The 11,014-nt window shown below is 33.8% G+C and overlaps 1 long non-coding RNA gene across 1 annotated transcript; it reads left to right on the plus strand.

The window, feature by feature from the left end:
• The first annotated feature begins 29 nt into the window (after positions 1 to 29).
• On the plus strand, positions 30 to 6,776 carry LOC146994123 (uncharacterized). Its single transcript, XR_015044015.1, has 3 exons — positions 30 to 89; positions 242 to 283; positions 6,375 to 6,776. It is a non-coding gene; the product is annotated as an uncharacterized LOC146994123 (long non-coding RNA).
• Positions 6,777 to 11,014: the final 4,238 nt, after the last annotated feature.

An 11,014-nucleotide genomic window follows, 5' to 3' on the forward strand; every position in this document is an offset into this window, starting at 1 on the left:
GCAGAGACCATCTGCGCATGAACATGCCTCCAATGTGCCATGCGAATCGAGCGCCATTTTGTTCTCGAACGTGGTGGGATGTTGTAGTGGTGAGTATACAAGTGTTATCTATTGTTCCAAATTTTAAGTTGAAATTCAAATAAATTAAAATTCTAATGCTTTTTCCACTTAAATGAATAGTTTTTTTTAAATTTAATTGTCTTTTTGATTAATTTTAATCATTATTTTTTTTCTTGCACAGACCGCAATTATAGGCATAATTCGTTTTCTGCTGAATGTATAGGTAAGAATTATTTTTGATTTTGTAAATATTTAATTAACTTTGAATACAAAATTATTTATGAATTGTATATAGTTTATTGGTTTGTGTGTGCAGTTAAAAGGAAGAAAAAAAATTCGTTTCGTTTATGTACTTATTCACCCATTTTTCTTTAAATACTGCGAAATGTAATATATTCTTCTATTTCTGTGTTCTTTTGAACAAATATACTCATTTTTTCATGTTCTCTTTGATATCGTATTAATAGTAATGTTAAATATCTGGCTGAGCAAATATTTTGGTTATCTGCGCTCAACTTTCCAGACGTTATTGGAAATCAGCTTTAATAATGCATCTAGTTGAACATGCTTAGCCAGAAACATTAACATATTAACTTCAGCCGAGCTAGAGAGTGTAATATTAATACCAAAAGCCTAACATTCTATGTACACTTATTGTAAGCAATTCTAGTATTATTCTGTTATTTGTAGCGAAATTAAAAATTGCAGCAAGAAGCAGTAGCTTTTGCTGTGATGGTTGTTTTGTTATTCAGCCCAGTTAATGTTCTCTTGCCTGTATGCAGCGTGGTGTGGGTGTGATGTGGCTATTCTCATTCTTGATTGTAAAGTAAAATTAAAATTTATAATCCATTATTTGCTTAAATGAATAGGTTTTCAATTGTAATTATTTATGTTAATTCATTCTTTTAAAGCAAACTGGTAAATGCGATCTTTTTTCCCTGAATTTCTGCATGTATAGGTTAGTAAAAACTATATTTGTAATTATTTAATTTCGGTACAAAATGTGTATTAAATGTATATAATTTGTGTGTATTATTAAATTTCAAAATGTAGTTGCAGATTAAATAATTACATGGTTCTGCTCGATTCAGGATAAGAAATGAATATGGTGTACTTCAAAGGTATTCTTTCAATGCTGTGCGCATAACTCTGTTTTCTTATTCAAACGTAATTGTAGGGTGTGGCAGTGATATTGATGTGCCTTTTGTTGTTGTTGTTGCTTATGTACTTATTTACACAAATTTCTTATTACATTCTGTGAACAAATTTACAATTTTGTTGTTGTTATTGGATGAGCATTGGTGCTCAATGTCTAGCTGAACAAATTAATATTTTTCTTAATATCAGCAAATATTTCAGTTATGTGTTCATTTGGCAGCATTTACTGCAAACCAGTTTTAATGTTGCTTCTGCTTAACCAGAAACATTAACATCGAAGTTGAGCTAAAGTATGTTTTGCCAAGAAGCTAATGTGTGCTATTTTTTATGAGATTCTGGCCATGTCTAACCATATGCTTTTGCAGTGCCTTTCTTATTTTTTTGTCTGCCATGGTCCATATGATTTGTTTTTAGGATTACAGTATTTTTAAATTGTTAAACTTGTACTCATCTTCAAACATGTCTTTTCACAACAGCAATATGGTAAAACTAGATATTACGGTCCAGATTGGCGAGTTTTAAAAAAATTGCCAAGTCGCCAAATCGATTGTTTTCATGTGTTTTAGAAAATCGCTAACTCATCATATCGCCGGTTACAAATTTGAATTAATTCTGTAAACATGCAAAAATATCTAGAACAGGACTTCAAGAAAAACAATGAAAAATCACCGACTGCTTGGTGCGTTTTTAAGAATTACACATCCTCGGTATCCATGTACACATCGACCAATTTTTTACTTGAAGAAACATCTTAGAATTGCACAACTGCAGAGTCGTAGGCAAGAAGTTGAGTATGCAGCTGAAATCATAGAATGAATGTCAGTTTGTGTTTGCTTCACTGTGTTTCAACAGTTCTTGTGTTAATTTGGCATTAAGGTAAAAAATTACAAGAAGAAAGGTTCAATGTAACCTTTGTATGTATTTATAGGATTTTGTCTTTGTAAGTAAGACAATGATTACCACATCAACAAATACATTTTAAACTATAGGAAAGCTCGTTCTAATTAATTTATTGAAAAAAGTGGAAAATGAGGGAAATATTTTTAATAAATTTCAGCACTGTAAAGTGGGGTGGAAATATAGTAATCCATCATTGGCAGGTCTTCGATAAAGCAACATGCATCATAATAATCATCTTTATGACTAAAGGTAAGAATCAGCCACAGTGCAAAAAAAAAAAAAAAAAAAAAAAGTCCCTATTCTGATTTGACATTCAAAGTTAAAATATGCATCAGATGATTGTATAGTTCATTAATGCCATATATTTTGTTAATTTCACAAAACTGGATCAAATTATTTCGTAACAGTAGTATATAAATTTCATAAAGTTGCCAGCTGGAATGTCCTTTGGAGCAGGATTTTTAATTTTCTTTTCTGTTTCAAGGGCAAACTTGCTAGCAAATTCCAATCTGTGTAATTATGTCATATATTAACCCATTAAATGCTGTGGTGCTCATTTGGTTATCATAAACAGTCAAAAGTCTTTAATTTGGACTCTTCGGCGATTTCGGATTATCGGTTTTTTTGTATTATAGCTCATCAGTTTAAATCTTTTAAGATGGCATGCAGAAATTATAAAATTAAAAATATGAAATAAAGAGCAATTATGATCTAAAGGGTATCAAAATTTACAAAAAAAAGTTTAATATTTATTTGTTTACTTTAATAAACTTTTCTTTCAACGTGCGCATGTGTAAAGCATACATTACGCATAGTTGAAATTAGAAAATTGCAACCAGAAAACTATTTCATGTGTATTCGTGATATTTATAATGATGAATTTGATTTAAATCATATCAAAGACGGAGTACATCAAGATGAAATACTGCATTTAGTGAGGAATTATAAGCCAAATAAAATGAAAACATCTGCCCTGAAGATGAGGATAGTGCTGACAGATCAACTTCCAGTTCATTGTGCGCTGCAACGTACCCCCTCCTCTCCCGCAGAGCAGCACGAAAATTATAAACAGATTTCGGAATGGTTAGAGAAACAAATCACCTCTCTGTCACTTTCTTCATGCCTTTAACCATTTTTTGCAGCAATTCCACTTTTTGTTTCATGGACATCAAAACGTGCTTTCGCTTGTAAAACCTTTGATATCTCCAGAATCGGAAACTCTTTTTGACATAATCGAATGTTCAAGCTTACTTTTTATAAAATTGCTCTAACAGTCTGCAAAAAATAATAAGCCGGATCCAATTAGAAGAATAAGGAACAACGCGATCTGCAACATTAACTGAAATAGATAATTTTAGCTTAGCTTATACCGTCCATTATACATTAAACGCATATGTGCATGCATTTAAGCATGTGCAGAAAGTTTGTAGCTTTGAGGTCCGGATTATAGATCATTCCAGATTAAAGACTTTTGACTGTACTTTAAGCCACCTAGTAACACCATCTAGCTATCTCAGAGGGAAAAAAGGCAACATTCAACTCATCCACTGAATGTCATTTGTAGAAAACCTAAAGTGATCACTACCTATACGCTCTTATGCTGAGCTCATGTTCATTTCCACATTCCACTCTCCTCTTATCACAAAAGTGAAACATGTGTTTTGAAAACGGATTAGACATAGTGGATTGAGGCTAATTTTGGTCATTGTGATTTTACTATATTATTAGTGAGTGTTGATTAAAGCGGTTATTTACTTCTATCAACAGTCCCTGCTAGACGGGACTTTCCTGAGAAACAAGTTTTTGGTATCACTGGTTTAAATGGGAGGATTCTTAAAAAAGAATCCCACCTAGCTACAGAAACAATGTAGCGGCTATGTGATATTTCTTCAAACCTCGCCAAAAATGTTTCAGCTGAAACTCTGTCCGGGGTAGAAATGAACCAATCAGATGAAAGTTCTGCTTCTGAAGGATCACGTGGTCCCAATCTGAGCGATAACGGGTTTCCTGGAAATGTGCGGGTTCTGAGAATTGCCCCTTTCGTCATCCAGTTCGGCATAGCCGAAAGATAATGTAATTTTAAAAATTAGATAATGCTTTTTTTTTTTTTTTTTGGTCAGTGTAATTTGTATAGATGATGGACACAAATTCATAAAGCCGCATTTGGAGATTACAGTTGATACTGAGTAGAATTTTAACAAGCATTTTATGATTGCATTGTACAAGAAAAGGCTTGAGAAAAGCTTTGAAAGAATTTAAAGATAATATGGGATTCCCAGAACATCTGTAATTCTGCCTTTGAAGATGATGGCAATGATTTTATAAACGTGGAGCTTCCTCCACAGCAGGTTGATGGAGTTTTCTGATGATGGACTAGAGGCAGAATGAGGCATTTCTAGGAGTGACAAGTGTTATTTAAGATTCTGTGCTTAGCAACGAATCATTACGGACATTTCAATAGAGATTAAAAATTGTCTTCAGTTAGTCATTTATCTTCAGTAACATACGAGAGGATGCTGAGCAGGCACTGGATGCTGTAGACACACTAATGTTTGTGAAAAATGCAACACCATGAAGGAATTGTCGGAAATGAATGAAATTTATTCCGCATATTACCAATAGTGATACAAGTAAACGATCACATTTACAAACAAAAAAAAAAACAAAAAAAAAAAAAAAAACGAAAGTTGGAAAATCAGTACTTTGGGTTTCTGTCATGCTGAGCGAGAGCCTGTACACATCGTGGCATTGAATCGTATAGGTTCTGAATGTAATCCTGGGGAATGGCTTTGAATTGATGTGAAAGTTCAGTTTCAGTGTGTGGCCCACTAGCTGTACGTGCGAGTCGCTGACCGATGAAATCCTAGGCATGCTGATTGAGCAACATATCTGGGGAAGATGCAAAACCTGTTGTACCTTAAAGAAGGCTTGTGCACAGGCATATTTTCCCCCTAAAATATAGTGCCTGGAATGCATCAAATAATGCATACTCTGTCATCATTATACTCCAGATTGTAGCAAGATTTGTTGGAGAAAGCAACTTGTTGCCACAGAGCACGCCACGCACTGAGTTGCAGTGCTCACTGAAGTCGGAGGCATATGTTACTCAGCGACAGGGCAATCCTGCGTAGAGGAACCCTTACATGCAGTTCATGTTGCAGCAGACAGCGACGAACACTTGTAACTGTGCTCCAATATTGTACTAACATACGAGAGGATGCTCTACAATCCATCACAGCCATGCAGATGAGGTGTTTGTCGTCCTGTGCTGTTGTGTGCCCCATTGCCAGGATTTCACCTTGTTTGGTTCTCGCTGTCCATTTCTTCCAAACATGCATCACTGTTGTGGCATTGTGCTGCGTGCGGGCTGTGATTGTTTGATATGAAAGTCCACCCTCTTGCATACAGATGATGTTGCCTCGTTCAAACTTGTTGGTATGGCATCCTCTGCTGTTGATGAGGCATACTGAGCACAAATTAAATGTTCACTGCAGACGGAGGATGATAAACAGATTTCAGCACAACTTTACAGTCCTTTACAACTGCCAGTTCTCGTTTCATGCATGCATAATCCCTTTGTAATTCTAATCATTTGTATGTCTTAACTCACTTTACATTTCATGTAAGTTTGGTTCAAAGTGCATAATTCCTTCATGGTTGTGATTTTCACAAACATTAGTGTATATTAGGTAGTCCTAACTAAAAAAGCATCTTGAAATAAAAGTATGCAGTTGTCCAGATCAAATGTTTATTTTACAGAAAAATATAAACAGCTTATGCATACATGCATTGTTTTTATAGGATTCTGATCATACCTGAATAATAATTTTTCACTAAGTTGTATTTTACAATAATTCTTTCAAATAAGTAACAGTTACTTATCCATTATTTTAATTAAAAGAATTTTGTATATATTTTTGTTCTTATCAACTAATGAAAGGGATGTATATGTATTAATTTTATAAAATTCATGTGAATGTATGCAAATAAATTGTTTATAAATGTCACATAAGTTTATACCTCCTTAAACCATTTTCATGTAAAACAGAAGCCTTATTCATAACAATATAATCAAACATACCAAGGTATAATTTTATTAAGACCCTGAGTTACATCAGTATGAACTTATGATGGAACTATTGGAACAATACTCATCATGAGTTGAGGATTACTTATAATTTGTCAGCAGGCATGTATGAAAATGGGTTTTGTAATTAATATTGAATGTATAACTTTTTCTTTTCATATAAATACAGGATTTCATGTCTGCAGATAATGTATTACAAGAGGCTGTTGTGTGCCAGTGGACAAGCTGGTGAGAGGCTGAACACTAATAGCTTGAATCCTGGTGAATGGACTGCCTGCATAAGCGTCGTCATGATTTTTCCACGTGTAATATGAATGCAAGCCAGTTTGCCTTAAAGCATCCCTTCTTGGAAAATATCTTCTAATGTTTCATCACAAAAATCAGCCAAAAACTGTTTCTCATGATTTGAAAAATACGTATAAAGGAAGTCAAATTTAATTGATAAATTGTGCATGCTGAGATTGTATACTATATCATATACATTTTTTTAATATATTTTCTGTATCTCTAATGTTGAGAATTTTGATGTTTTAATTTAACCCTGAATAAAATGTTAAGTACTATAAGCAAAGTAAGCAGTTTTGTATTTGATGTCAGAACAATATTTTTTTAATTTTTTTATTTTATACTTGTATATTTTGGCTTATGATTGGAATTTTAGTACAAATTATTTTGGCATGATGTGGCCTGTTCTCATTTAAAATGCATTTTGTATTTTTTTTTTCTTCTGTTATTTGCATTATAATAGTTTGGCCATAACAACTATGGATGCCAAATCAACATGTATGGGAATAACTGTATTAAATTTTGAGAAAACCTTTAGGTGTCATTTATTATAAAGGTTGAGATGATTGTTTTTATAAATTCATTCATTCTTATCTATTTAAGAATTATCATTTAACATAAAAATATGAAAAAGAATAATATATTATAATACTAAATAAAATATACTTTTATATATATATATATCCAAGCTCACTATATGCACACTCAAAGAGATACATTTCTTTTTGTGATGTATGTGATGATAATTTACTGTTAAGTATCTTAAGTTGTTCATAAATAGTGCTCATTTTTCATAATGCATCAAACAAACCTCACATAATTAATTTAATAAAATATTATTGCAGAGACATATTTTTGAAATTGACATTAGTCCTCTATCCGTCTGTCCCATAGGGATAACTATGGGGCAGATTCCTACTGTCATCTACAATATGCCCAAGCCCTTCGCCAATGACAGTTGCTTCTCAATACCCGTATTTTACAATTAAATTCATGAACCTGATCTGCCTGAGTTTCATATCAGAGGAATTAAAAAAGCAAAATAATTCATTACCTAAAACCATTTTTCTCCAACTAGCTGGATGATTATGTGATTGGTGTGCATGGATGGTAATGTGAAAGGATATGATTAGATTTCTTCTAGGTCATAACAGTTTTTAATAATGAAAAGCTCTTGTTCTTTTTTCTTTAAATTCTTGTTTTTTTTTTTTTTTTTTTTTTTTTTTTTTAATTTCAATGCACACTTTTTTAAAAGCAAACTGAATTAGCTGGATGATCACTACAAGTTTCTTGACATGTTTAAAAGTAAAATATTGTATCTACATTCATTTTGAATAAATTGTTATTACTATAGTCTGCAATCATTGAGTTCATTTTAAGATTATTTGTCCTTTTTTTGTTTGTGGAATAGGCAGCTGTATATTTTAGATTTTCTGTTTATATAGCCAATTTTCTATATAATGGCTAACATAAAATATAATTTATGTTAGCCATTATATAGAAATTTATGTGCCCTGTTTTAAAAATTATGTATATCTTAATTTAAGTTTGTCTCATGTCAGATGAACAATGCTGCTAGTCTGGTTGAGAAATTAAGAAAGTCTGACCATTCCATGAAACATCTTTTAGAACAACTCACTGATTAAAATACATATACACACCAATTAACTGTGCTCATCAAAAGTGCTGTATTATTTAATGCTTCTTCTGATGAGCAAAATTCAAAGCATTATTTCTCTTGTTTCCTGTGTATGAAGTTTGTAGCAAAATGGAATTATTATTTTTTTTTTAATTTCATTCAATGATATCACTATTTTTATATTTCTGATAATGATCTACTGCATAAGTAATATCTATATGCAAACATAAACCAAAATCTTGCTTTAGAAGAATACCCACCGGTGTCGGTTCTCGAATAGATAAGACACAGAATACTGGTGATACAATTTAGGTTTGAATTCTATCAAATGGGTTAGCTACATTTCTGTTTTTACAGTTTCCCTATGTTTAATATGAATACAAGTCAGTTTCATTCAAAAAGTGCTCAAAGAAGGGCATCTCTTCTTTTAAGCAGATACCCCTCAGGACCTTTGCCATAAAAATTCAACAGCTGAGCATGTACTAAAAGATAACATAGTATACAAATGTCCATTTTATAACTTTCAAATGAAGTGGTCGATTTAAATTTAACATCTGGTGCTATAGCAATATATGAGACTTGGGTAAACAGCCAGTTGATATGGTCTAAGGAACAGGGTTTTTAATTTTATTTTATTTTCGTATAGCAAACTAGCTTGCCTATGCATATATGTAAGTCTAATTTATTTTTTACAAAAGATTCATATTAAAATACATACACATATGACAAAGAAATGTATGCACATAAGCTATAACTAATAAATCAATTGAGCAATATGTGAACATAGATGCTAATGGTTCAAGTGTCGTGTAGCAGGGTATGACTGCAAACCCTATAGTGGTGCTGCAAACAAAAATTAGTGTCTGATTCAAAGCAGGCATAAAAACTAGTATACAGTTTGTCCCCATATGACACAAAACAAAAAGTATGTAATCAGAAAAAAGATCATGTAGACATTGATTTACCCAACTTATAAGCTTCGGTAAAGGCCTTATCATTCGCCTTAAATCTGTAGAATGATCAGCACCCTTCTGCTTTGGAAACAGCTCCAGAAAGACATGTTAACCTAATCCACACTACAGTAGAACATGTGCCTCTGAACCATTACCATCGAAACTGCAATTTCAGAGTCACTATGTACACTAATCTCGATATTAAAGCACTGGTAGCTCTATTTGAGATTGTGCTATTGTAGATGAGTGTAGAGCACCATAGAACGGTGATGTATAATGTATAATATTAGGTTTATTTAGGAGCCAAAAAAAAAAAATCAGAAATGACCTATCCTGGATTCGAAATCTGGGCTTAAAGACTGCCATCCAGAAGTGCTTCTAATTACATCATGAAAGCATGCGTTGAGAAAAAAGAAAATTCCGTACATTCTTCCCCATTTAAAAGGCAGTTGGGGAGGTGGTAACCTAATCGCCACCTGCTGGTGGTGAAGAATTATCGTCTACCACATTTTAGTTTGGGAACCACTTGGTTAGTTGGTTGAGCCTTTAGGTATTTATTTGAAATAGAAAATATCAGCGAATGACCGCCCCAGGATTTGCATTCTGGACTTCCCTATTGCCAGCCGAACGTGCTTCTAATTAGAACACGAAGCCAAGCGGTAAGGAAAGAGAAAATTAGTGACTTAGTATCTTATTTTATTTTGGCTGCACACAGTTCCTATATGTAGCTAAGCGAATTTCCCGGTCAGTAGCATAAATCCCAACCTTCCTAGTGGACAGCGTGCTTCTGCTCCTGTAAAATATTGCGATTTAAGAAGTCATCCACGATAGCTGATCAGTTCTGCAATTATATAAATAATAAAAATTAAGAATGAAATGGAGAAATTAATGTAACGTTAGTACAAACAAGAAGATGCAACAAAAAGATCAATTAGGAGATCACTTAGGGTCCGGTATTGGACAGCATGCACATATACGTAGCATGACATCTATGGGGTGTAGGAGAGGGTATAAAGCATGGTGTATGCTCAAAACATGAACGGAAGCTACTGCACGGTACACTCGGTTTTAACAACATCGATTTGTAGTCTCAGCGTGACAGTTCTATAGACAATATCTGGACGACTTTGTCTGGAAGTTTGAACGAAGGCCAAAGTGCGACTATACACATCATGTCAGTAGTTTGGATTACATTTCGAACAAAGGGAGCAGCTATCAGAATGTTTAGTAATGCTCATTGCCAAATTAGACTTTTATATGCCCGTAGCACTTCAAAGATTTTGCTGCCTCCACATACATCTATAGTATAACGCCTCTTTCTCGGGCTTGGATTAAGTGCACTAGGTATCTTCTAAAATCTGCAGTGAGAATTTTATTTTTGTGGACCCTTTGCACTCTTTGTTTGAATCTTTAAGCACCTTTTAGTAACGCCGCCTTTACCTGATGCCCTAAGCACGTGCTTACTTTCCTTAATGGCTAATCCAACTCTGGTAGTGGTTTTCCACAAACAACCACGCCAGGATATGAAGAACTGATATCTTCTCTTACAGATGATGAGTTGGGTTCAGTTTATTTAGTTATGGTGAAACATTCGAGGGCTACCTGTCTAAGGGAAGGGATGGCTTCGTGAAAGACTTTCTAAGGGAAATTGGACTGTATATAGGTTACACATATGGAAACCATGAAAACGCTTAGTTAGCAGCCAATCTGCTCGCCGGGATTCGAGGCCCGGCCCGAGTTTATCGGCTTTACCGCTCGGCCATTGGAGAGCCGTCTTTAGATGATGCGATATCTATGCTAATGACTCCCATCATCTGGTGGTGGTGACAGTGGGTGACATCCTAAGATGCATGCAATCTATTACTGGACATCCAATATGGCTAAAGACTTGGCTATAGTTTTCAGCGCCTAAAGACAACTGCAGATTTCATA

Source organism: Stegodyphus dumicola, chromosome 11, assembly GCF_044657685.1.
Source record: "Stegodyphus dumicola isolate Sdum_Otavi_A_Nest chromosome 11, ASM4465768v1".
NCBI lineage: Eukaryota > Metazoa > Arthropoda > Arachnida > Araneae > Eresidae > Stegodyphus > Stegodyphus dumicola.